This window comes from Elephas maximus, chromosome 1, assembly GCF_024166365.1.
Source record: "Elephas maximus indicus isolate mEleMax1 chromosome 1, mEleMax1 primary haplotype, whole genome shotgun sequence".
Taxonomy (NCBI): domain Eukaryota; kingdom Metazoa; phylum Chordata; class Mammalia; order Proboscidea; family Elephantidae; genus Elephas; species Elephas maximus.
In genome coordinates this window covers 222,239,060-222,263,303 of record NC_064819.1, presented here as the reverse complement: position 1 = coordinate 222,263,303, position 24,244 = coordinate 222,239,060, and the positions used below count along the sequence as shown (strand labels likewise).

At 41.6% G+C, this 24,244-nt stretch overlaps 1 pseudogene; it reads right to left on the bottom strand.

Annotated features, from left to right (window-relative positions):
- Positions 1-18,880: 18,880 nt before the first annotated feature.
- Positions 18,881-19,029, bottom strand: LOC126058028 (uncharacterized; annotated as a pseudogene).
- Between the last annotated feature and the right edge of the window lie 5,215 nt (positions 19,030-24,244).

The following is a 24,244-nucleotide window of genomic DNA, read 5'->3' as shown; positions in this document are numbered from 1 at the left end:
AATCCTGAAAATTCACCCATGATTAAATAACAGTGCGTGTGTTGATCTATAAGGGACAGAGTTACATAGGTGAACCCACAACCTCAACTTTGGACCCCTGGCTCCCTGGAGGAAATCAGGTTCACATTTTCCAGCCTGTCCAGATATGGATGCTTCTCACGCTTGGGTATGAGAAAATTCTTCCATCTGTGATCTTGTTGCTGGAAGAAGAGACCTGTGTAGCTGTGTGAAGAATGCACGTGTGTGCTCTGGAAGGCTGGAGCTTGTTCTGCCTTAAATGCGGATGCTCTGAGGGTGGAGCGTTGCCTTGAGCCTGGGCTGAAGGCCAAGAACCTGTCACTCCCTCCTTATTCAACACTGTCTCCCTCCATCTTCTTCTATTTCAGGTCCCAGGAGTGGCACAGGGAGAACTCGTCCAGTCTAGGCAGCTGGGGACCTAGGACAACCATCTTGCACATCCATAAATCACAAGTAAGGATTTCAACTGTTGACTGGCTGTGTGGACCAAACAGGATTCATCTGCCTCCAGGTTGCCCAGTGGCTCTGCTTCCACTCCCATCCCTCTAAAGTGGCTTCTTGGGCTCAGAGAGGACATCTGCTTAACTTCCAGAAGCTGGAGCCAGGAAATGGTGAGTAACACAAAGAACTGGGTAATTCTTAGCATAAGGGAGTGAGGCTAAATATGATTTGGTGGGGGACTAGTTTTGTGCTCTGCACTCTGAGTTTCTTCTGTGAGGTAAAAGGTGGCAGAGGAGGCCAAGGGACTAAATCCTAAGAGGCATCCTAAGGCCCTCCTCCGCTGTTACTGGGCCCTTCACATATGTGGTTTTCAAGCCTTGGATGCCTGGGATCACCTTCCTCATGTGACCCTCAGGGCTAGCACCACGGAGTGTTAACATCCCCACCCTGGGCCTTGGTGCTGTGTTTGGAATGACAGTTTCCTGACTGGAGCCTGAAGACAGAACGGCTCAGGCCGAGGAGTCTGAGCCCCAGTCCCTCTGGGACCATCCTTGTCCTCTCACTGCATACAGTTTCCTTGGCTTCCTTCTGGCACTGGAGCCTTTTCTGTGTAGTTCCAAAGCTAGCTCCATGTCTCGCACTGCGATGGGGTAAAAAAAGGGGAAGGCGTTAGTAGGGGAAGGCCCGCACTCTGTTTATGGGGTCTTGGATGGGGTTCTTGCTCCTGATTCTGTTTATGGGGTCCTGGGTGGGGTTCTTGCTCTCCTGACCTCACCAAAAAACACGCTGCAGAGAGTGGGTCCAGCTGGGTCATGTGTGGGTCCTCCACATCCATTCTTTTTTTCCAGTGGGGAATGCTTTTGCCTTGAGGCTTTTAGATACATGAGAAACATGATTCCCCAGTCTAGGGCCTTGTCCTCCCACCTGCTTGTTGCAAAAAAGAGTATTAAATCTGTATACTTTTCAACGGCTCTCCACAGTCTTCAGCTGGAATCTAAAATTAAAGTTTTGTTTCTTTTTTTTTTAATTTGTTAGAGAAGTTCGATATATGAGATTGGTGTGTTTAAGTTCTTAAGGTCAGAGTTTCCACTGGAAGCAAATTTCCAGATTAGTTGGGTATGTTTCTACTGAGAATTTTTAAATTTAGTGGATATAAAACTTCTCAAACACAGAGGAATGCCTATTTTAATCAATGTAAACGTTACTCTAAAGCTTACTTAAATCTTGAGAAGGATCTTAAAGACTTCTTCTGCATCTAACATATTGTATGAGAACCCTGAGTTTTCTATTCTAGCCATTTTGAAACATTCTCCTGACTATCAGTACATACTGATATCCCTGGTCTCTGTTTTTTTTAAAGAAAAAAAAAAAAAAAAGCTCTGGCTTAACATTTTTATGATTTGCACAAATATATTATTTAAAAAACTTAGGCCCTTAATGATTAGATCTTAAATAGTTTTATACTTCTAAATTGGAATTTCTAGGTATAAAAATGGCATGAGGGTAGCATCTGACCTCCCTTAACTTCACAAGGGGGAAAGGAGAATCAAGATCAACAACCCAAGGCTCCTTTGAGGCAGAGGTCAGACATGCCTCCTCTCTCCGCCATCTTTACCAGTTCTGACACCAAACATCCCATGGCACTCTCTACTTCTCTGCTGAGTTCCATAATTCATTGCAGTGGCCACACGGAACTCACACACAATACTCGTGATTATGGGGTTTATTCGGGAAGTAAGAGTTTACAATTTAGGTTCAGGAATGCTCTGGATACAGTTCTTCCATCAGCGTAGTCCCTTCTCAGTCATGCCCATAGGCATGCCTCTCTCTGGCCGTTGGCCTCTGCCCTGCTTGGGCAAGTGTTACAAAGCTGTTTTAGCTCTAACGATAAGTACCCTGAGGCACCCCCCACTCTGCCAGTAAGCTTTGGCCTGAAGGTGCTCAGGTCTACCTCTGTGGGTAAGCAAACCTAGCTCCACCAAGTACCTAGAGGCACCCTACACTCACCAGCAAGGCTCCTGTCTGAAGGCGCTTGGCTTTCTTACTCTGTGGGCTGGGCTGTATCTTGGTTCTGCTGTCACCGCTTCTCACCACCTTCAATGTTACATCTCTCTCTCTCTCGCTCGCATTCTGTCTCTCAGTCTCCTGGTTCCAGGAGCTTCTCCGTGCAGGGATCCTGGGTCTAAATGACGCGCTCCACTCCTCGCTCTACTTTCTTGATGTTGGTGAGATCATCTCCTTCCACTTCTGTGATGGCTCATTTTAAGGCTAGCGTGATGGCAAAACTGACCAATCCCTTTGTTAGAGTTCCATATACCTTATTTGTATAGTCCCACCCAATCACTTCGGTGTGAGTTGCAAGACCATGGTGAGAAAGGCCATATAAAAGCCATCCGTCGCACCACAACATGACTGTAAGGTTTGTTACTTGATAAAAAAAAAATTCCTTATTGATCTTCTGTGTAGATAATCTGTCCATTATTTAAAGTGGAATATTAAAATCTCCTACTATGATTGTTGTTGTTGTTAGGTGCCATTGAGTGTTCTGACTCATAGCAACACTATCTGCAACAGAACGAAACACTGCCTGGTCCTGCGCCATCCTCACAATCGTTGTTATGTTTGAACCCATTATTACAGCCACTATGTCAGTTCATCTTGTTGAGGGTCTTCCTCTTTTTTGCTGACCCTCTATCAAGCATGATGTCCTTCTCTAGGAACTAGTCCCTCCTGATAACATGTCCAAAGTATGTGAGATGATGTCTCGCCATCCTTGCTTCCAAGGAGCACTGTGGCTCTATGTCTTCCAGTACAGATTTGTGTTTTCTTCTGGCAGTCCATGGTATACTCGATGTTCTTCACCAACACCATAATTCAAAGGCATCAATTCTTCTTTGGTCTTCCTTATTCATTGTCCAGCTTTCTTATGCATTTAAGGCGATTGAAAAAATCATGGCTTGGGTCAGGCGCACCTTAGTCCTCAAAGTGACATTTTTGCTTTTCAACACTGTAAAGATTTGCACAGTGCGATATGTTATTTGATTTCTTGACTGTTGCTTCCTTGGGCAGATTGTGGATCCAAGTAAAATGAAATCCTTGACAAATTCAGACTTTTCTGTTTATCACGATGTTGCTTATTGGTCCAGTTGTAAGGGTTTTTGTTTATGTCGAGGTGTAATTTACACTGAAGGCTGTAGTCTTTGATCTTCATCAGTAAGTGCTTTAAGTCTCTTTGCTTTCCACAAGCAAGTTTGCATCATCTGCGTATCACAGGTTGTTAATGAGTCTCTCTCCAGTACTGATGCCACGTTCTTCAAATGGTCTAGCTTCTTGGATTATTTTGCTCAGCATACGAATTGAATAAGAATGGTGAAAGGATACAACTCTGATGCACACCTTTCCTGATTTTAAACCACACAGTATCCCCTTGTTCTTTTGTAACAACTTCTTCTTGGTCTATGTACAAGGTCCTCGTGAGCACAATTAAGTGTTCTGGAATTCCCATTCTTCAGAGTGTTATCCATACTTTGTTATGATCCACACGGTCAAACGCCTTTACATAGTCAATAAAACACAGGTAAACGTCTTTCTAGTATTCTCTGCTTTCAGCCAAGAACCATCTGACATCAGCAATGATATTCCTCATTTCCACGTTCTCTTCTGAATCCAGCTTGAATTTCTGGCAGTTCCCTGTTGATGTACTCCTACAACCACTTTTGAATGATCTTTGGCAGAATTTTACTTGTGTGTGATATAAATGATACAGTTCAACAATTTTTGCATTCTGTTGGATCACCATTCTTTAGAATGGGCACAAATGTGGATCTCTTTCAGTCAGCTGGCCAGGTAGTTGTCTTTCAAATTTCTTGGCATAGATGAGTGAGTACCTGTGGGTGCTGCATCTGTTTGTTGAAACACCTCAATTGGTATTCTCTCAGTTCCTGGAGCTTGTTTTTTGCCAGTGCCTTCATTGCAGCTTGGACTTCTTCCTTGATCATATGCTGCCTCTTGAAATGGTAAAACAACAACCAATTGTTTTTGGTACAGTGACTTTGTGTATTCCTTCCATTTTCTTTTGATGCTTCCTGAATCATTCAATATTTTGCCCATAGAATCCTTCAGTATTGCAACTTGAGGCTTGAATTTTTTTTCATTTCTTTCAGCTTGAGAAATGCTGAACATGTTTTCCCTTCTGGTTTTCTAACTGCAGGTCTTTGCACGTTTCATTATAATACTTTACTTTGTCTTCTTGAGCTGCCCTTTGAAATCTTCTGTTTAGCTCTTTTGCTTTGTCATGTCTTCCATTCGCTTTAGCTGCTCTACATTCAAGAGCAAATTTCGCGGTATCTTCTGACATCCGTATTGGTCTTCTCTTTCTTTCCTGTCTTTTAAATGACCTTTTTCTTTCTTCATATATGATGTCTTTGATGTGTGATTGTATAAACTGTCATTGTAGAACTGTTTCTCTCTTTAATTCTGTCATCGTTTTGTTTCCCTTCTCATCTCCTTTTCCATATGTGTTGTAGATGTTTTCTTATTTGTTACCATGGGGGTAACATTTAACATCCTGGATTTATAACAGTTGAAATCAGATTATTCCCTACTTAATTACAGTAGTATACAAAAAATTTGGTTCTGTATACCTCCATATCTCTGCCTTAAGTTTTGTTCTCATGAATTACATGTTCATCCATTGTGTCTCCAATAACATACATTTACAAATACTTTTATGCATTTGTTACTTAAATCATGTATGACATAAAAAGTATAAGTAAAAACCTAAAATATAATAATACTGGCCTTTATATTTGCCCGTATAATTGCCTGTACTGGAGATCTTTATTTCTTTATACAGCTTCAGATTACTATCCAGTGTTCTTTCATTTTAGCCTGAAGGACGCCCTATAGCAATTTTTGTAAGGCAAGTCTAGTCTGGTGGTAACCAATTCCTTAAGCTTTTGTTTATCTGAGTATGTTTTAATTTCATCCTCATCGTGAAGGACAGTTTTGGCAGTTAAATAATTCTTGGTTGACATTTTATTTATTTTCATTCAGCACTTCAAATACACCATTCTACTGCCTTCTGGTCCTATGAATTCTGTTAATTTTATTGAAGCTCTCTCATGTGTGATGTGTCAGTTCCCTTGCTGCTTTCAAGATTCTCTCTTTGTCTTTGGTTTTCAACAGTTTGGGTATAATATTTGTCAGTGTGGATCTCTTTGAGTTATTCTTGCTTGGAGTTCATGGAGCTTTTTGAATATGCTGATTCATGTTTTTCATCAAATTTAGGATGATTTCAGCCATTATTTCTATAGATATTCTTTATGCTCCTTTCTCGCTCACTTCTCTTTTGTGTACACTGATAATGCATATGTTTATCCAGTTGATGGTGTCCTAAAAGTCCCTCTGCCTCTCCTCACTTTTCTTTATTCTTTTTCCTTTTTGATCCTCAGACTGAATAATTTCAATTGTCCTGTATCCAAAATAAACTGATCATTCTACCAGCTCAACTCTTCTAGTAAATTTTTCATTTTAGTTATTTTACTTTTCACCTCCAAAATTTCCTTGGTTCCTGTTTATAATTCATTTCACTTTGTTGATATTCTCATTTTGTTGATACATTGTTTTTCCTTAGTTCTTTGTCCATGTTTTTCTTTAGTTCTTTCCAGCCCACTCTGGAAATGCAGGCTGTCACTGGTTTAACAGACCCACCTAACCAGACAGCAGTCGAGGCATAGGCAAGTAGAAAATGCCACAAACCTTTTCTGCCATTTTTAAATCATCTTTTTCTTGACCTGTGCTCGCTTGATTGCAGTAAACCTTTGGTTCCAAAGTTCTGACAGAGTTAGTTCTGCCAGTTTCCAGTTCCTGCTCTTTTTTTTTTTCCTTATGTCCTGGGAGACAGAGTATTGAGTATGTTATTGATTGTAATTTTCCTTAGCTATGAACTGTTTGAAAGAGTATCTGCTTAGGAGAGTCATTGTCTTAGTCATCTAGTGCTGCTATAACAGAAATACCCCAAGTGGATGGTTTTAACAAAGAGAAATTTATTCTCTCACAGTAAAGTAGGCTAGAAGTCCAAATTCAGGGCATAAGCTCCAGTGGAAGGCTTTCTCTCTCTGTCAGCTCTGGAGGAAGGTCCTTGTCTTCAGTCTTCCCATGGTCAAGGAGCTTCTCAGGCACAGGGACCCCAGGTCCAAAGGATGCGCTCTGCTCCTGGCACTGCTTTCTTGGTGGTATTAGCCGCCTCCCCCCGCCACGGTCTCCGCTTGCTTTTTTCTTTTATATCTCGAGATTGCCTCAAGGCACAATCCAATTTTGTAGGTGGAGTCCTGCCTCACTAACACAGCTGCTGCCCATCCTCCCTCATGAACATCATAGAGGCAGAATTTACAACATAAAGGAAAGTCACACAATGCCAGCAATCACGGCCCAGCCAAATTGACACATGTTTGGGGGGACATAATTCAATCCATGACATTCCACCCTTTGGTTCCCAAAAAATCGCATTCTTGCAACATGCAAAACGTATTCACCCCATCATATAATAGCAAAAGTCTTAACTCCAAGTCCAAAATCCAAAAATTCCTCTTCATATGTGAAATCTAGAATACAAATTATTTGCTTCCAAAAGTACCATGGCAGAACAGGCACAGCTAGACATTTCTATTACAAATGGGAAAAACTGAAGGAAAAGAAGGGATAACAGGCACCAAGCAAGTCAGCAGAACACATTACATTAGCTCTCAAAGCTCTGAAAATCACCCTCTGTTCTCTGAGACAGTTTACACAGTAGTCCTACCCTCCAGACTCTAGGTATTGGCCATACTCTCCAAGTTCTGACTGGAGGCCTCTCGGCTCTGGGCTTCAGCTCTGCCTTCCAGTCCCATTGGGACAGCAACTCTACTCCCTCAGCTTTAGGCGCACAATTCTCCTAGTCCATCTGAGTGGCAGCTCCACCCTTAGGAATACCAGAGGCCATGGCTCCACCGTTTCAAACTCCAGAGGTCAAGGCCGTACGTTTTGAGACTGAGGCAGCTTGGCTTCCTGTGTTTCTTGTCTTTTCAGCTTCTGCTTCCTGGTTTCTTGGTCTCTTAGCCCTTGGACCTCACCCCCGCTGTGGCAAGTGTTCCAAAGCTCTGTAGCTCCACCTATATGTGCCTGGAGGCACCCCACTCTGTCAGGAAGCCTCCTGCACACAGGCCTTCAACTTCGTCACTCAGTGGGTTGGCTGTCTGGTACTGTCTGGCAATGGTCTCCTGGTTCTGCTGCTGCTGGTTCACTGCTGCTCCCGCTGGTCCTCTGCTGCTGCTGGCCACCTGTCGCTGCTGCTCCTCTATCGATTCATAGTTTCAGAACCGCTTCCGCATTTTAGGTATCTGTTAGAGCAGCACCGCACTCTCTTGGTACCAAATTCTGTTTTAGTTTCTATTGCTGCTATAACAGGAATACCCCAAGTGGATGGCTTTAACAAAGAGAAATTTATTCTCTCACAGTAAAGTAGGCTAAAATCCAAATTTAGGGCATCAGCTCACTATTTTCTTTTATATCTGAAGAGATTGCCTCAAGACACAATTCAATCTTGTAGGTGGAGTTCTGCCTCACTAACACAACTGCAGGCCCATCCTCCCTCATTAACATCATAGAGGCAGGATAAAGGATATTGTGTGATAAAGGAATATCACACAATAGGGAAATCATGGCCCAGCTGAAGTGATACACACATTTTGGGGGGGACATAATTCCATTAATTACAGTCATTATGAGAAATAAATGAGCTAGTGTGTCAAAAGCTTTTTGCGAACGTTTCACATTTTGTAGTTTTGCTCGATAAATGGAACGTTTTATACTTTACATATTGTAGTAATGGATGTCAGGGGTTTTCATGGCTTTAAAATATGTAACCTGGCCCACTGCAGTCCAGGAGACCTGAATTTTGGTTCTGTGTCATGATTAAAGATGACTTAGGCAGCTCATTCACCCCTGCCTTGACAAGGGGAGCCTTCCTATTCTACAGCTGCTCTGTTGTTCAGAGTAATTTTAGCTTCAGAAGTGCTGTGTGGCAGCCTTTTCTCTCCTCACTGCATGTGGAAGTTAATGGGTTGAAGATATTTCTCAAGATTATGATCTTTCACAAGACCGTATACCCCAGGAGGTTCCAGTGGTCAAACAAAGTTCAGATTGTCATGCATGTGCAGGTTAGATACTCAAACTTGTATTCTTCCAGGGGCTTCTCATGTGAGAAAATTTTGATGTGGAACCTCCAGAGGACTGGTGTATAAGTTTCTTAGGATTCATGGGCAGATAAACTGATAAATCCCCTGATCCTCTACTAACTTACTTATAAAATGCAAGTCTTAACCTATTCTTCATAGTCAGCAAATACAAGACCATGATTTTGGCCTTTGTAGAAATAGGGCTCTTTTTCATCCTATAACATTAGCGTGTATTTGTGTGGGTGTCTCTGTATGTTTGTTGAGGGGGATGGTCACAAATGATGTTCAGTAGCATTCAGGATTGAAATCTTGAGAATTGTGGGGAGATCTGTATTCTCATGACTCCCGTCTCTCACTTGAGCTGTGTTTAACGTTCTAATCCCCTTGCCTGACTCCATGAAATGGCCAGATGGGATGACAGTGCAACTGCTGAGTTATTGAAAAAAGATGTGAAAGACATGTAAAAATTCTTAATTCTCAGTAACATTATCCTCTTTTTGGCAAGTGGTCCTGAACAAGATACAGACAGCTCAGGCTGTGTTGCTACTTTGTTTGTGTGGGCCTTTGGGTCTCCCAAGGAAAAGCTTCAAGTCCCTCAGTGTTTCCTATTTGTTAGTATTCCATCCTGCTTTCACCTTGTACTTCATGTTTTACTGCGTGTTCTGGTGGATCTAATGGAAGGAGGTGAAATTTATTTTTTTCCACAAAGAAATGAAGATCTGAATGTGTATATAGGTCATTCATTTGTTGAGGATTTCTCTCCCTTTTGCTGTGTGTCCTGGCTGCTCTGGACTAAAAATATAGAGACAAATAACACTGGAATGTGTCACAGTCAAACTGTGGAGAGATAAGTTCAGTGTGTTAGAAATATTTTTCAGTCTATGACATAAGATGCAAACAGCCAAGAGGTAAATGTAGTCAACAAAGGCATGAGGCTGATGGCCAAAGTGTAGAGTAGGACGCAGAAGGAACCTTGTGTGACCTTTCCTGTGATGTGAATTCGCAGTTCCCCTGAACTGATAACTTCACCCATCCTTTTGCATACATTGAGGAAGATGGTAGGTACACTGTGATCCAGAAATTGTGTTATGTTTTAGGACTCAGTAGTCTTTGAGGACGTGGCTGTGGAATTTATCTAGGAAGAGTGGGCTTTGCTGGATTTTTCTCAGAGGAAACTACAGAGACGTGATGGTGGAAACCTTCAGGAACCTGGACTCAGGTAAGGGTGGCTTCCTTTTTTTTTACCTCTCTAAAAAAAAAAAAAAATTATCTCTCTAGCGAATAAATATATTGTACTCATCAACTTTCTTAGAAGATTTGGGGTGAGCAATTGGAATATTTTGACAGACATGACAGATGTTGTCACTGCTTTCATGGGGCTTAGACTGTAGTGGCTTCCCCATGAAAATAAAAATCTGTGTATTAAATTGACTTTTACTTTTGTGGTTAAAAATCTTTAGACTCTTTAAGTGTTGTAAGTGTGAGCATTGACTTCAGGGGTCAGTTTGGGGCAAAGAGAGATCTGTGGTTTAGAACATCTTTTTTTACAGTTCTACAGTGTTTATTGCAAATTTTAGGCGATTATTTTGCTGCAAATAAACTCACACCTATCTGTGTAGAGAACCTGGAGACCAGTGTACTGGTGCAGTGTCAGGGATATGTGCTCCTCTGTCTTCTCTCATTATTTCCCTTTCTCCATGAGCACCATGTGAAGCACACTAGTTTTTCTCCCTGAGATTCCAGGGAAAGATCTGAGGAGAGCGGAGATGGGACTTACACAGAGCCACTGTGTCAGGGAGCAACAGGAAGGCAAGAATCCTTCGAAGGACCAGCCCTGCTGCGATGGAATGACATTTGAAGAAGTCAACTAAAAAAAAAAAATCTCTTTTGGTTTGAGTAATTTGAACATCCACATATACCTGAGCTGACTTTTTTGATTTTTTAGCCATCTTCTCATGCCTTCTTGTGTTTGTGGCAAAAAAAAGAAAAAAAAAAAAAAAAACAACTTCCCGTTTCCTTTTATAATATCACCTTTAAGCACATGCATTTTTTGCAGTACCTTTCTATTTTGCTCTCCTAGTTATACCATATTATGTCACCATCACTCTCAATCATCATGGAATTATTTCTTGGTAAATTTTTTTAACCTACTGACAGTTGTTTAAGTCCTAGAACTGCCATATGCCTCACAGTATTTCCTTCCTCACAGATGCGTTTTTCCTCATAAAATTACCTTACTGTTTTGTTTTATATTGTGAAATTCTACTGAAAATTTATTTGGTCAGTTTCTCAACAGGATAATAGTGGATAAAAATTATCCAGTGAACACATAATAGTGCAATTCATGAAGAAGGACTGCTGGTCCTCCATGTTGAGAAAAATCTCTGAAGGTCCATGGCCGTGAAAATCACAACCGGGGAGGCAGGCGAGGTGAGTATCTTTCACATAACAGTCAGGAGTCCTTCAGGATAGAGTCTTAAGGTGTCATGGCATTTGCGTGTGTGTGTATAATATGTATGTGTGTGTATATATATGTATATACAACTAGTTCTAAAATTGTGAGTTCACATAATTTTCACAACACATTATTTCCATAAGTGTGACTCAGATATTGGTATCTGAAACATAGTTCACTTGTATCCAGTTATCTGAAAGCCCCATTATTTAGAAAGACTCTGACAGTAATGGTAGTGCCCTTTGTGAGATGATTCAATTTATGTGGTATGAGACAACTCAAGGCAGAAAATACACACATTCACTGTGTTATGGTAATTGTGAAATGGTAACAAACATAATTCTAACAACATGCTTCGTATTTTTAACAGAAGATATAGAGAGCCTATATGAAAGTAAAGATGAGAAAGTAAAGAAAAGTGAAGAAGGTAATCAGTGTGGAAAAACTTTCAGCCAGACTGCAAATCCTACTAGGTTCAAAAGAATTCCTGCTGGAGTAAATTCTTATGAACACTGTGAATGTGGAAAAGCCTTCATGGATCATTCATCATTTAAACATCACGTCAGATCTCACATTGGGTACAAACATTACCAGCTTAAGCCATGTGGAGAAGCTAGCCATTGTCCCTCTTTCCTAAGACCTATTGTGAAAACTCTTATTGAAGAGAAACGTTATAAATGTAAGGATTGGGGAAAACCCTATAGCTCATCTTCAGCCCTCACTAAATACATAATAACTCGCAGTGGAGAGAAGCCTTATGAATGTAAGGAATGAGGGAAAGCTTCTAATCATTCCTCATTACTCACTACACATTTAAGATCTTACAGTGGAGAGAGGACTTATGAATGTAAGGAGTGGGGGAAAGCCTTTTAGTCTCTCCTCATACTTCCCTACGCGTATAACATCTTATAGTGGAGAGAAACTTAATGAATGTAAGGAATATGGGAAAGCTTTTAGTTTTTCCTCAAATCTCACTAGTCACTGGAACTTACAGTGGTGAGGCCTTTATATATGTATGGAATGAGGGAAGCTCTTCAGTTTTCTCAGCTTTTTGAAGATTATGTGAGAAGGAACACTCAGAAGAAACAATATATATGTAAGTAATATAATGTTGGAAAACTTTTGGTTATCTCTCAACTTTTCAATAACCATGTAGTATAAGGAATGTGATAAGGGAAACTTTTTATTTTCCCCTCTGTACTTCCCAAGATGTGAGGATTCTCCCATACTTGAAAGCCTTTACTAATTACCTGTACTGAATATGTGAGAAATCACACTTGAGAAAATATGCGTACATATGGAACACAGAAACATCTACAAGTCTTTTGAAATTCCTGGAAAATGTGGAATATTATACAGTGGATTGATCCTATGAATGTAAAACCCAAGAAAAGCCCTCAGCATCTGTTCTTACTTAACCTCTATGAGACCTCACACATGGAAAGACTCTGTGACTGTAAGTATAGTACCCTTTCAGTTGTAGCACTTGACTTCAAATAAGGATCATAATTATTTTGATTCTGTTATATATAAATTCTTTATTACAAAATGTCATCAACCCTTGGGTGTCTTGAAATGTGCTTTTTTTTCATCAACTATGTTTTTAAGCTTTTTATACTTCTCACATTATGATGTAGCATCTTCTCATTGTTGAAAATTTGAATTTAATAGAAAATTATAAGGAAAATTTTTAAAAAATCACTCAGTATCCCACTTCTCTTGTTATTTTGGGTATTTCCTTTTAGCCTTTTTTGAATGCATGGCAATGTTTTCTTACAGAATCTGTATTACACTGTATATGTAGTTTTGTACCGAAAACTTTTTTGCTACTCTCATTTATCCTCCAGAACTACTATGGTCCCTTGTTTTCTGATGAGGAAACTGCACAGAGATTTTTTTTTTTTTTTTCCATTAAAACCTCCACATAACCTTTAATGGTAGTAGTAATAACAATAATAAGTTGTATTGCGTTCTAAAATTTCACCTTCTTAATATCTTTAATAACAGCTTTACTGAATATAATTCATATATATTTCACTTATTTTAAGTATACAATTCAATGTTTTTTAGTATATTGGCAGGGTTGTGCAATCATCACCCCAATATAATTTTAGAACTTTTTCCTCCAACAGCCATTAGTAGTTGCTTTCCATTCTCCAACACTACCACCCACCCAGCCTCTAAAAAAAAAAAAAATTTTTTTTTTTTTTTGTAATTCATCTACTTTCTAACTCTGTATATTTGCCTATTCTGGGCATTTCATCAAAATGAAATCATACAGAATGTGGTCTTTTTTGACTGGCTTCTATCTCTTAGCATAATGGTTTCAAGGTTTACCCATGTTCTAGCATATATCAGGACTTCATTCCTTTTTTTTTTTTTTTTTTTGCAGGGTGTTTCCTTTTTTTTTTAATAACTTTTATTAAGCTTCAAGTGAACGTTTACAAATCCAATCAGTCTGTCACATATAAGTTTACATACATCTCACTCCCTACTCCCACTTGCTCTCCCCCTCTTGAGTCAGCCCTTTCAGTCTCTCCTTTCGTGACAATTTTGCCGGCTTCCCTCTCTCTCTCTGTCCTCCCATCCCCCCTCCAGACAAGAGTTGCCAACACAATCTCAAGTGTCCACCTGATATAATTAGCTCGCTCTTCATCAGCGTCTCTCTCCCACCCGCTGACCAGTCCCTTTCATTTGCACAGAGATTTTTAAGCCAAACTCTCATCATACCACAAAAATGCCCTTCACAAATGGCACTGTGAGAGGCAGGTTTTTGTGGAAGGAGGGCTTCTCTTGGGAGACCACGTAGATTCATTCCCTGACCTAGCAGCAATGGAGCTTCTGTCCAGCACAGCCCCACAGCCTGTATTTTCAAATAGACTCCTACTTTTGGTAATTTATGGATCCAGGAGAATGTGCCAGACCAGGAGCTGAGGATGGAATTGGTAGTCTGGTCTGGATAGGTGGCTTCTGCTCTACCTGGGGAACATACTTGCTGCAGGGCCTGGAGGTTTGTCCAGAGACATTGTTCCTCATAAGGAGCCTAGGAAATGGTGGCCTTAGATGCAGAAGCATTCCTATTAGTCTTCTCATAGGCCTATCAATTCCCCTTTAAGAGTCATCCCGTGGAAATCCCTGGACACCTTAATAGTGTCCATTGATAGTGGTGATACAGGAAATACTTAAAGACTGGAAACTGTGTCAGTGTACAAGGAGTTTTCAATAAATGCCTGGCTACACATCACAATATTGCACTGCCAATAAATTCCTCAGAAAAATTTAGTCCACAGGAGGAGAGGCAATCAGCTTATCGCTTGTTTGAAGTGCAGGGTGTAAAGTAATATGTCCATAGTGGTGGTAGTTTTATACAACATAAATGCAGACAAACCAGCTTATACAGAAGTCGCATCCTAGAACATTAACAGGGATTCTTTCGCAAAGGGAAGACTGAGTGATTTCTTTACTCATTTTGCTTTTTTTTTTTTTTTCTGCAATCATCATCCATTACGTGTATAAATTTTTAAGTTGAAAAATGGTAGTTTGCTTTTGGAATGTGCAGCAGTATGAGTTTTGACAAATATATTAAGTCCTGTCACCAGTACCACAATCAAAGTACAGAACAGTACTTCTCTTCCCTCCAAAAAAAAAAAAATTGAGCGCTTACCTTCCAGTGAAATAACTATTGTTGTGTTGAATACATGAGACCCTGTATGAAAGTTTACAAATCACTTCTAAAAGTCCACTCAAATCCATCTGTCAGATAATGCAGGCCGGAGTCAGGTGCTGTGCTGTTTCCTGGGCATTCACAACTGTCCGCACAGCCATATTGGGTCCTTATTTTTGGCTAGTGCTAAGAGACACTAGAGTGTGAGTCCAAGTGGTTCTTAGCAGTGTGCATAAGGATCATCTGGGGAGCTTGGTACAAAGACTTCTTGGTGGGGCCCAGGAATGTGCATTTTAACAAGGAGTCCAGGTAGTTCTGAGTCACTAAGAGTGGGGACCCAGGCCTGGACTTGGACTCAGAAGGCCTTTAAGCGTGAGCAATTTGTGTCTCTCAATCTCATTTTCCTTATCTGGAAAAGAGAGCTACTACAATGCCTCATCGGCTTTTTTATAATCATTGTACGTAGGTTTTTTCCTGCCCCAAAGCTACCCTTGAACACTAAGCACATTCATACCGACAGCAGCAATTTTCCCAGAAACTCATGGTCTTGCCCACTGCTCAATAAAATGAAGGAAACACATCTATAGATATTTCACAATAGTTAAAAAAGTAATCACAATAGTTAAAAATAGTGGGGTGAGTGCTAGAAAATAGAGGTGCGGGGAAAGCTGGTTAGCTTAGCACTAACCAGCTAAACTAATAAAATAAACTAGCCCTCCCCCCCCCCCCAACTTGTTCCATGTGTAGCATTTTGTTCTTTGGGGTTACTCAGTATAATCAGAGACACAAGCAAAGCATGAAACAAAGGATTCACCAGGCTTGATAAACCTAAAAAGTAGCATAAATGTTTCTAGTTAGAGATTTTCCTGCCCTGGGCTAGAATAATTGCCTTGTCAACTTCCATTCTGACTGGGAACAGTTGGAAGGATTGGTGTGACTCCTTGGAAACCTCACCTTCATCTCTGGGCTGTCTTCCTCCTCAGGAAAACTCTGCTGCCCAAACATGTGGCAACAGGACAAGCAGGTCTGAGGGGAGAGGCTCTGCAAGATCCAAATAAAACTTAAAAAGCCTATGTCCAGGGTTTCTATTAGTTTATCCTCACATATCCGCTGGTGAATACAGTTTATAAACCCTAATGAGTTACAAATATAACAGTGCAGTAAGAGGACAGAGGGAGTCCCTGGGTGGTGAAAACAATGCTACTGGCTGCTCATGGAAAGGCTGGAGGTTTGAGTCTACTAAAAGCCATCTCAGAAGAAAGACCCGGTGAGCTACTTTAACTTTTCAGCTACATGTCCATGAAATAAACCAAGAACTAATATACTTAGGTTCCTGGATGTCTACTGCAAGTGTCTTTTAGCCAGACCAACCTCCCCAATTTCCCCCAGGGCCTGGGGAAATCTCAGGGCTGAGACTTGTGTTAAATGACACACATAACTCAATTGAAAGGCACCACAAGATGCCTGGCTATGACCAAGTTCTGACAGGCCCAGGCAATGACAAATTGGCCATGACTGCCACCTGGCCAACAGTAATTGTAAGATACAATCAATTGAATGATGCATTGTAGTTTTGGAGATATCAAAATATGCTTCATAGTATCACTGCAGTACAGCAACAATCCATAACAGCCTTATAAGGTCGGTGATATCATGGTTTCCATTTTACATGTGAAGAAACTGAGATCAAACAGCTTGCCCAAGCTCTCACAGCTAATAAGTGGTAAGGTCATACTGCAGACCAAGGCACCTGATTCTTAACTATAATTCTATGAAGCAATAATTAACTGATACACTTTCTTCTAGTTTAGAACAAGAATCAGCAAACTAGGGTCCACAGTCTGTTTTTATATGACCCATAATGTAACAAAGGCTTTTATGTTTTAAATGGCTGAAAAAAATTAATATTTTGTGGCATGTGAAAATTATATGAAACTTAAATGTGTCCACAAATAAAATTTTGAATTTCATCAATAAAAAAGTGGAAATTTCTTTTTTTCTTGTTATATAATGCCATAGATTGAATTGTGTCCCCCCAAAATATCAACTTGGCTAGGTCATTGTCATGGATTGAATTCTGTCCCCTAAAATATGTTAACTTAGCTGGGCCATGGCTCTCAGTAATGTGTTATTGTTCACCATTTTATGTGATTGTCCATGGTTTTATGCGATTTTCCTGTATGTTGTAAATCCTATCCCTATGAAGTAATAAGACAGATTAGCAGCAGTTATATTGATGAGGTCTACAAGATTAGGTAGTGTCTTAAGCCAATCTCTTTTGAGATATAAAAGAGAAAAGTGAGCAGAGAGATGTGGGGACCTCATACCACCAAGAAAGCAGCACTGGGAGCAGAGCGCGTCCTTTGGACCTGAGGTTCCTGTGCTGAGATGCTCCCAGACCAGGGGAAGACTGATGACAAGGACTTTCCTCCAGAGCCGACAGAGAAAGCCTTCCACTGGAGCCAGTTTCCAGAATTTGGACTTCTAGCCTACTGGACTGTGAGAGAATAAACTCTTTGTTAAAGCCATGCACTTGTGGTATTTCAGTTATAGCAGCACTAGATGACTAAGACATATAAGTACCTACGTAATCTCTTCGATTTTGCTTCTTGACCCACAAAACTCAAGATATTTACTATCTGGCCTTTTATAGATAAGATTTGCTGACTGCTAGTTTAAAGTATTGTAAAAAAAAAAAAAAAAATACAAAGACAAAACCTGTTGATGGCTTAGCACGTAGCAGTTCCTGGGCTATGCATTTTCTCTATGTTCTCTCATTTAATCCTTACCATAACCCTTTGAGGTAAGGGTCAGTTGTCCAGTTGATTCTGGCTCGTGGAGTACTGTGTGTGTCAGAGTAGAACCACGAGCCATGGGGTTTTCAATGGCTAATTTTTCAGAAGTAGATCACCAGATCTGTCTTCTGAATGCCTCTGGGTGTACTGGAACCACTGTTCGGTTAGCAGCGGAGAGTAACACCTAGCGTAACCCTGTGAGGTAGGTGTTATTTCCCCATTCCATGAGAGAATTAAGATTGATAACCCAGTGCAGCAGGATGCTAACCCAGGCTCTTGGTCTCCAGAAGTCCCCCTCTAATGGATTGAATTGTGTCCCCCCAAAATATGTGTCCACTTGGCTGATCCATGATTCCCAGTATTGTCAAAAATGATTGTCCATCATTTTGTTATGTGATTTTCCTGTGTGTTGTAAATCCTGTGATGTTAATGAGATGGATTAGCAGCGGTTATGTTGATGAGATCTACAAGATTACATTGTGTCTTAAACTAATCTCTCTTGATATATAAAAGAGAGAAGCAAGCAGAGAGACATGGGGACCTCACACCACCAAGAATGAAGCACCAGGAGCACAGCACATCCTTTGAACCCGGGGCCCCTGCACTGAGAAGCTCTTTGGCCAGGGGAAGATCAATGACAAAGACCTTCCTCTGGAGCTGACAGAGAAAGAAAGGCTTCCCTGGAGCTGGCGCCCTGACTTTGGACTTGTAGCCTACTAGACTGTGAGAGAATAAACTTCTCTTTGTTAAAGCCATCCACTTGTGGTATTTCCGTTATAGCAGCACTAGACGGCTAAGACCCCCGCTACTGACCACTCTACTCATGTCTAAGGCAGCCATGGCTTCAAACTGAAAGAGCATGTGTGAATGAAACCCAGATGACCCCAAATTGTGATACATTCATTCAACAACCATTTCACAAGTTCCTACCCTATGCCAGGCACTCTCCCCAGTGCCGAGGATCCAGCAGTGAACAAGAGCAATAAGACCTTGCCTCATGGAGCTTCCATTCCAGGCGAAGGAACAATGATAAATGAGAAAATCAATAAAGGAAAAAGAAGGTTTCAGGTGGTGATGAATGCTACGCAGAAAACAGGAGATGGGGTGGTGGATTTGGCTCCTGCTGCCTTAAGACCCTAACCACTAAGGTGACCCTCCTGAGCAGTACACACTCTTTAAAACTAATGATCTTGCAGGAAAAGGGGTAAAGGAAGAGTGCTTAATTGGTTTCCTTTGAGGTGATAAGAAAGTTCTAGAACTAGATAGTGGTGATTGTTTTTTTATTTTTCTCATGTGTAGGGCAACTGTTCACATGAAGGCCACAAGGTGTGCCCCCCCCCCCCCCCCCCCCCCCCCCCCCCCCGTCACAATGAACCGGAATTCCTGTTGGTTGTGTTGTATGTAAACAGAGCCATTCTTCAGGCCCCTCAAGCATGGTCTTAATGCTACTGAATTGCACACTTTACAATGGCAAATTTTATGTGTATTTTGCCCCAATTAAAAAAAAAAAAAAAACCTAAAGAGGTTGAAAGTAAATGTAAATAAATGCAACATTCAGAAAGGATAAAAGGTAACTGAAACAAGATTCCTCTGGCATCAACTACATCATGAAGAGTCTTGGAAACTAGAGGCCAAAAAAGGCAATTATTTATGATGAATGTTAGAAAGAAAAAGGAAAAGATGTGAAAGTGATAGGGGTTAACAGCCTGCCCGATGTATGTGGACGCTGGCACGAGGAATCCTAGTTTGAGGGGAGGCGGGCCCCGGCCTTCCCATCGCCTCCAGCCCAGGCCAACGCGCTCTGCTCCTCCGCAGCCCGGGGCAATGCCGCCCGCAGTGAACACGCCTTTCCTTGAAGCTCCCGATAAAGACTCTTCCTCCCGCCCTCAGGCGCCTGCCTCGGCGCTGCCACCGGTTGCTTCTGCGTTCCGGAGAACTTCAGAAATAAAGCAGCGCCCACCCGTGTGCTGATGCCGACACGGGTCATCCCCCATCCTCGGGCCTCATCCTGCTGGTTACCCTGTGGCCGGCCCCATCTTAACTTCTCCAAAAAAGATGATGTAAAAGCCGCTTTTCCATTCAAAGAGGCGGCTGCGTGCAGGATCGCAAACTGCACTCTCCGGGAAGCCCCGGGAAGCCACCATCCGGCCCACGGGCCCCGCCTCTCCAATCCCTCTTCCTCCCGTCCTGTCCCCATCCCTGACCCGCAGAGCCGCCTCTTTGCGGCCGGGACGAGCCCAGCGCTGTTGCAAAGGAGGCAGAGGCCGGGGTGCACGTGGGGCCCGGCACCGAGCTAGCACCAAACATTCGCGCCCCTACCCCAGCGAACCTACTCCCCGCGCCCCATCCCTCCAGTGAGGAAACAGCTTCACAGAAGTTCTGTTTTGTACAGCAACTAAACAGCAGAGACCAGACTTGAATCACCATTCACCCACTGCCTTTACATTCTCAAGCAAGTCATATAACCCCTGGGAGGCTTATTTGCCTGGTTCATAAAATGAAGACCACTCATTCAACAGACAGTAGGTGACCACCACTACTGAACACAACCACACTGGCCACAAAGAGGAGACTTTCCAGTGCCTGCCCTCAGGAAGCTCTGAGGAGGAACTCTGCCACCCTAGTGACAGTTGCCACTCCGCAATAATAGTCATCTTTAAAAAGGCTTGTGAGGACCACATGTTGTATGACTCCATTTATATGAAACATCCAGAAAAGGCAAATACACAGAGGCGGAAAGTAGATTAGTGGTTGCTTTTGGCTGGGGGCATGGGGGAGGGGGAGTTGGAGGGTGACAGTTAAAAGGTCCAAGAATTATTTCTGGAGAGATGAAAATGTTCTAAAAATGGATTATGATGGTGGTTGCAAACTTGTGAATATCTAAATACCCTTGTGAATTGTACACTATAAATGGGTGAATTGTATGGTATATCTCAATATGGGTTGTTCCCAATCGGGAAACAGTGACGAGTAAGTACCTTGATCGTTGCGCTCTTTTATGGGATCAAACTGATACCAGCAAATCAGAGGGTTAGATGGGGAGCTTAGGGGCAGTGAGTTTAGGTTAATGGGGAGAAAGAATCTGGAGAAAGAGGATGAGAATGGTTGCACAACTTGACGAGTGTGATCAGTGTCAGTGAATTACACAAGTAGAAAGTGGTGAATCAGTTATGTCCTGCTGTGTATATTTCCAACAACAAAATAAACTATTAAAACAGAAGAAAACATGAGGTGGTGAGGAGTGGCTGGTGCTGTTCTTGGAAGAGAATCTGAGAAACCACCAGAGGATCTGATGCTGGAGCTGAGGAGTCTTTTTAAAAAACATAGAGTATTTTCTTCTTATTATAAAAGGGAATCATCAAACAATATCATTACTGTATCACAGGCTATGTTTCCACCCCATCTGGAGCAAGGGACAATGAAGAAAACCAAAGACACAAGGGAAAGATTAGTCAAGGACTAATGGACTACAATTATCACAGCCTCCACCGGGCTGAGTCCAGCACAACTAGATGGTGCCCAGCTATCCCCACTGACTGCTCTAACAGGGATCACAACAGAGGGTCCCAGACAGAGCTGGAGAAAAATGCAGAACAAATTTCTAACTCACAAAAAAAGACCAGACCTACTGGTCTGACAGAGACTGGAGAAACTCTGAGAGTATGGCCCCCAGAAACCCTTTTAACCAAGTACTGAAGTCACTCCTGAGGTTCACTCTTCAGCAAAAGATTAAATAGGTCCATAAAACAAACAATAATACACATAGCTCAACCATGTATACCAGACTAAATGGGCACACCAGCCCATAGGCAAGGACGAGAAGACAAGAGGAGACAGGAAAGCTTGTTGTTAGGTGCCATCGAGTTGGTTCAGACTCATAGGAATCCTATGTACAACAGAACAAAACACTGATTGGTCCTGCACCATCCCCATAATCGTTGTTATGCTTGAGCCCCTTGTTGCAGCCACTGTGTCCATCTATCTCCTTGAGCGTCTTCCTCTTTTTCACTGGCCCTCTACTTTACCAAGAATGATGTACTTCTCCAGGGTCTGAGCCCTCCTGATAACATGTCCGAAGTATGTGAGATGTAGTCTCGCCATCCTTGCTTCTAAGGAGCGTTCTGGCTGTATTTCTTCCAAGACAGATTTGTTCATTCTTTTGGCAGTCCATAGTATATTCAATATTCTTCTCCAACACCATAATTCAAAGATGTCAATTCTTCTTCCATCTTTCTTATTCACTGTCCAGCTTTTACATGCACATGAGGCAATTGAAAACACCACGGCTTGGGTCAGGTGCACTGTAGTCCTTAAAGTGACATCTTTTGCTTTTCAACACTTTAAAGAGGTCTTTTCAGCAGATTTGCCCAATGCAATGCGTCTTTTGATTTCTTGACTGCTGCTTCCATGTGTGTTGATTGTGGATCCAAGTAAAATGAAATTCTTGGCAACTTCAGTCTTTTCTCCATTTATCATGATGTTGCTTATTGGTCCAGTTGTGAGGATTTTTATTTTATGTTGAGGTATAATCCATACTGAAAGCTGGATGAATGGAGATGGGAAACCCAAAGTTGAGAAGGGGAGAGTGTTGACAAATCATGGGGTTGGCAACCAATGTCACAAAACAATATGTGTATTGTTTAATGAGAAACTAATTTGCTCTGTAAACCTGCATCTAAAGCACAATAAAAAAAATTATATATGTATCACACACTAGCAAAATTTTGCTGAAGATAATTCAGAAACAACTGCAGCCATACATGGACAGGAAACTTCCAGAAGTCCAGAGGTCAGTTTCAGGAGAGGATGTGGAATGAGGGACATCATTGTTGATGTCAGATGGATCTTAGTTGGAAACCTGGATTTTTGTGTGTGAAACCTCTTTAAAGCTGTGGAAGACAAACTCAGTCCCTGGGCCATCTGTTTACAGCCTCTGACTTAACTGGTTATGGACAGAATCTGCTGACCATAGGGCCCTGTTGTGATGATTATGTGAGAAATCTGTGGACAGCTATACATTGTTATACAAACAGTATGGTATTTGGGGGCTTGTGTTTGCCCCATCGAGCAGATGATCCGATCACTGTTCTCTCACGTCGAGCTGAATCAGCATGGCTTTGAACTCATGGGGTGCAACTGGTGTTTCTCTTCCTTTTCCATTTAGGATGCACTGCCAGGAGAATAGAGCTTTGCTGCTTTTCAGGGATACACACGGTGGACTTTGCCCATGGGGACCATCCGGATTATAAATTAGGCAAGCTTGCCTTTCGGCACCACAAATCCCACATTCTGGGCCCTTTCCACCCTGCTGTCTACTTCAGCTCCACAACTGCAGCCTAGCGTGCTCTCTGCTCTCCTCACAGCATCAAAGCCAGTTACTAGGAAAGACATTTGGTCTCAGTGGAATTTCAGAGAAACGTGTGATAATCCCACTCTCATGGGACCACTTAGATTTTTTAGTTTAAAAGGTTACTGCAAGTCTCACTTAAATGTCTCTGTGGCATGGGGAGATGAGGTGGAAAAGGGGCATAGGACCTTCCCACAATGTGCCCCCCATTCCAGACTTGACAGCACCTAGCAACAACTGACTTGTTGAATTACCAGGTACCACCGAGTAGACTCTGACTCATGGAGACCCATCTGTGTCAGAGTAGACCTGTGTTCCCTAGGGTTTTCAATGCCTCATTTTTTTGAACGTTAGATTGCCAGGCCTTTCTTTGGAGGCATTTCTGGGTAGACTCAAACCTCCAACCTTTAGGTTAGCAGCTGAGCACCCTTTGAACTCCTCAGGCAGTCCAGCCCACCAAACAGGAACACTAGAAAAAGTCAGATGATACTGGATTACTGAGAGAGCTGTGAATTCCACGCTGGCTCTTTAAAGCAAGGTAGTTGCTCTTGTTCTTCCCTTCTTGTGTCTCTAAATGTGTTTTTCTCTTGCTTTGGCCACAAACAAGTTTTTAACTATTTACTCAATCATTACATGTGCACTGAACACCTACAAATTGCCAGGCACAGTGCAGAGCTAGTAGAAACCTTTCCACCTCAAGGGGTCAAATGAGACAACTGTATATGTGAAATTGTAGAATATACTTCCGAAAAGAAACTTTGGACCTCCTGCCAAAGAGTTTTCAAATATGTTATAACCCAAAATCCCAAATGTTATTAATATACAGTCATATAGGTTTTTTGGTCAATCATATTTTTGCTTTTATTATACTTTTTAATGCAGCGTAATTATACATTATCTTCATGGAAGTCAGACGAGACTCTAAAACTTACTTTTAAACATAGAGCAGTTAATGTGAAAGAAGAAATGTTGAATAAAAAGAGCTGAACAAAAGATTTTAAAGGGTGGCTCAAGAAGACAAAGCATTATAATGAACATGAAAATAGTGGAGAGAAGTGTGCTATCTCATTGGGGGAGAGCAACTAGGAGTATATAGCAAGGTGTATATACATTTTTGTATCAGAGACTGACTTGATTTGTAGACTTGCACTTAAAGCACAGTAAAAATTAGAAAATAAAAGAGGCAAAGTATTATTATGAAATGTGCAAAGACCTGGAGTTAGAAAACCAAAAGGAAGAACATGCTCAGCATTTCTCAAGTTGAAAGAACTAAAGACAAAATTCAAGCCTTTAGTTGCAATATTGAAG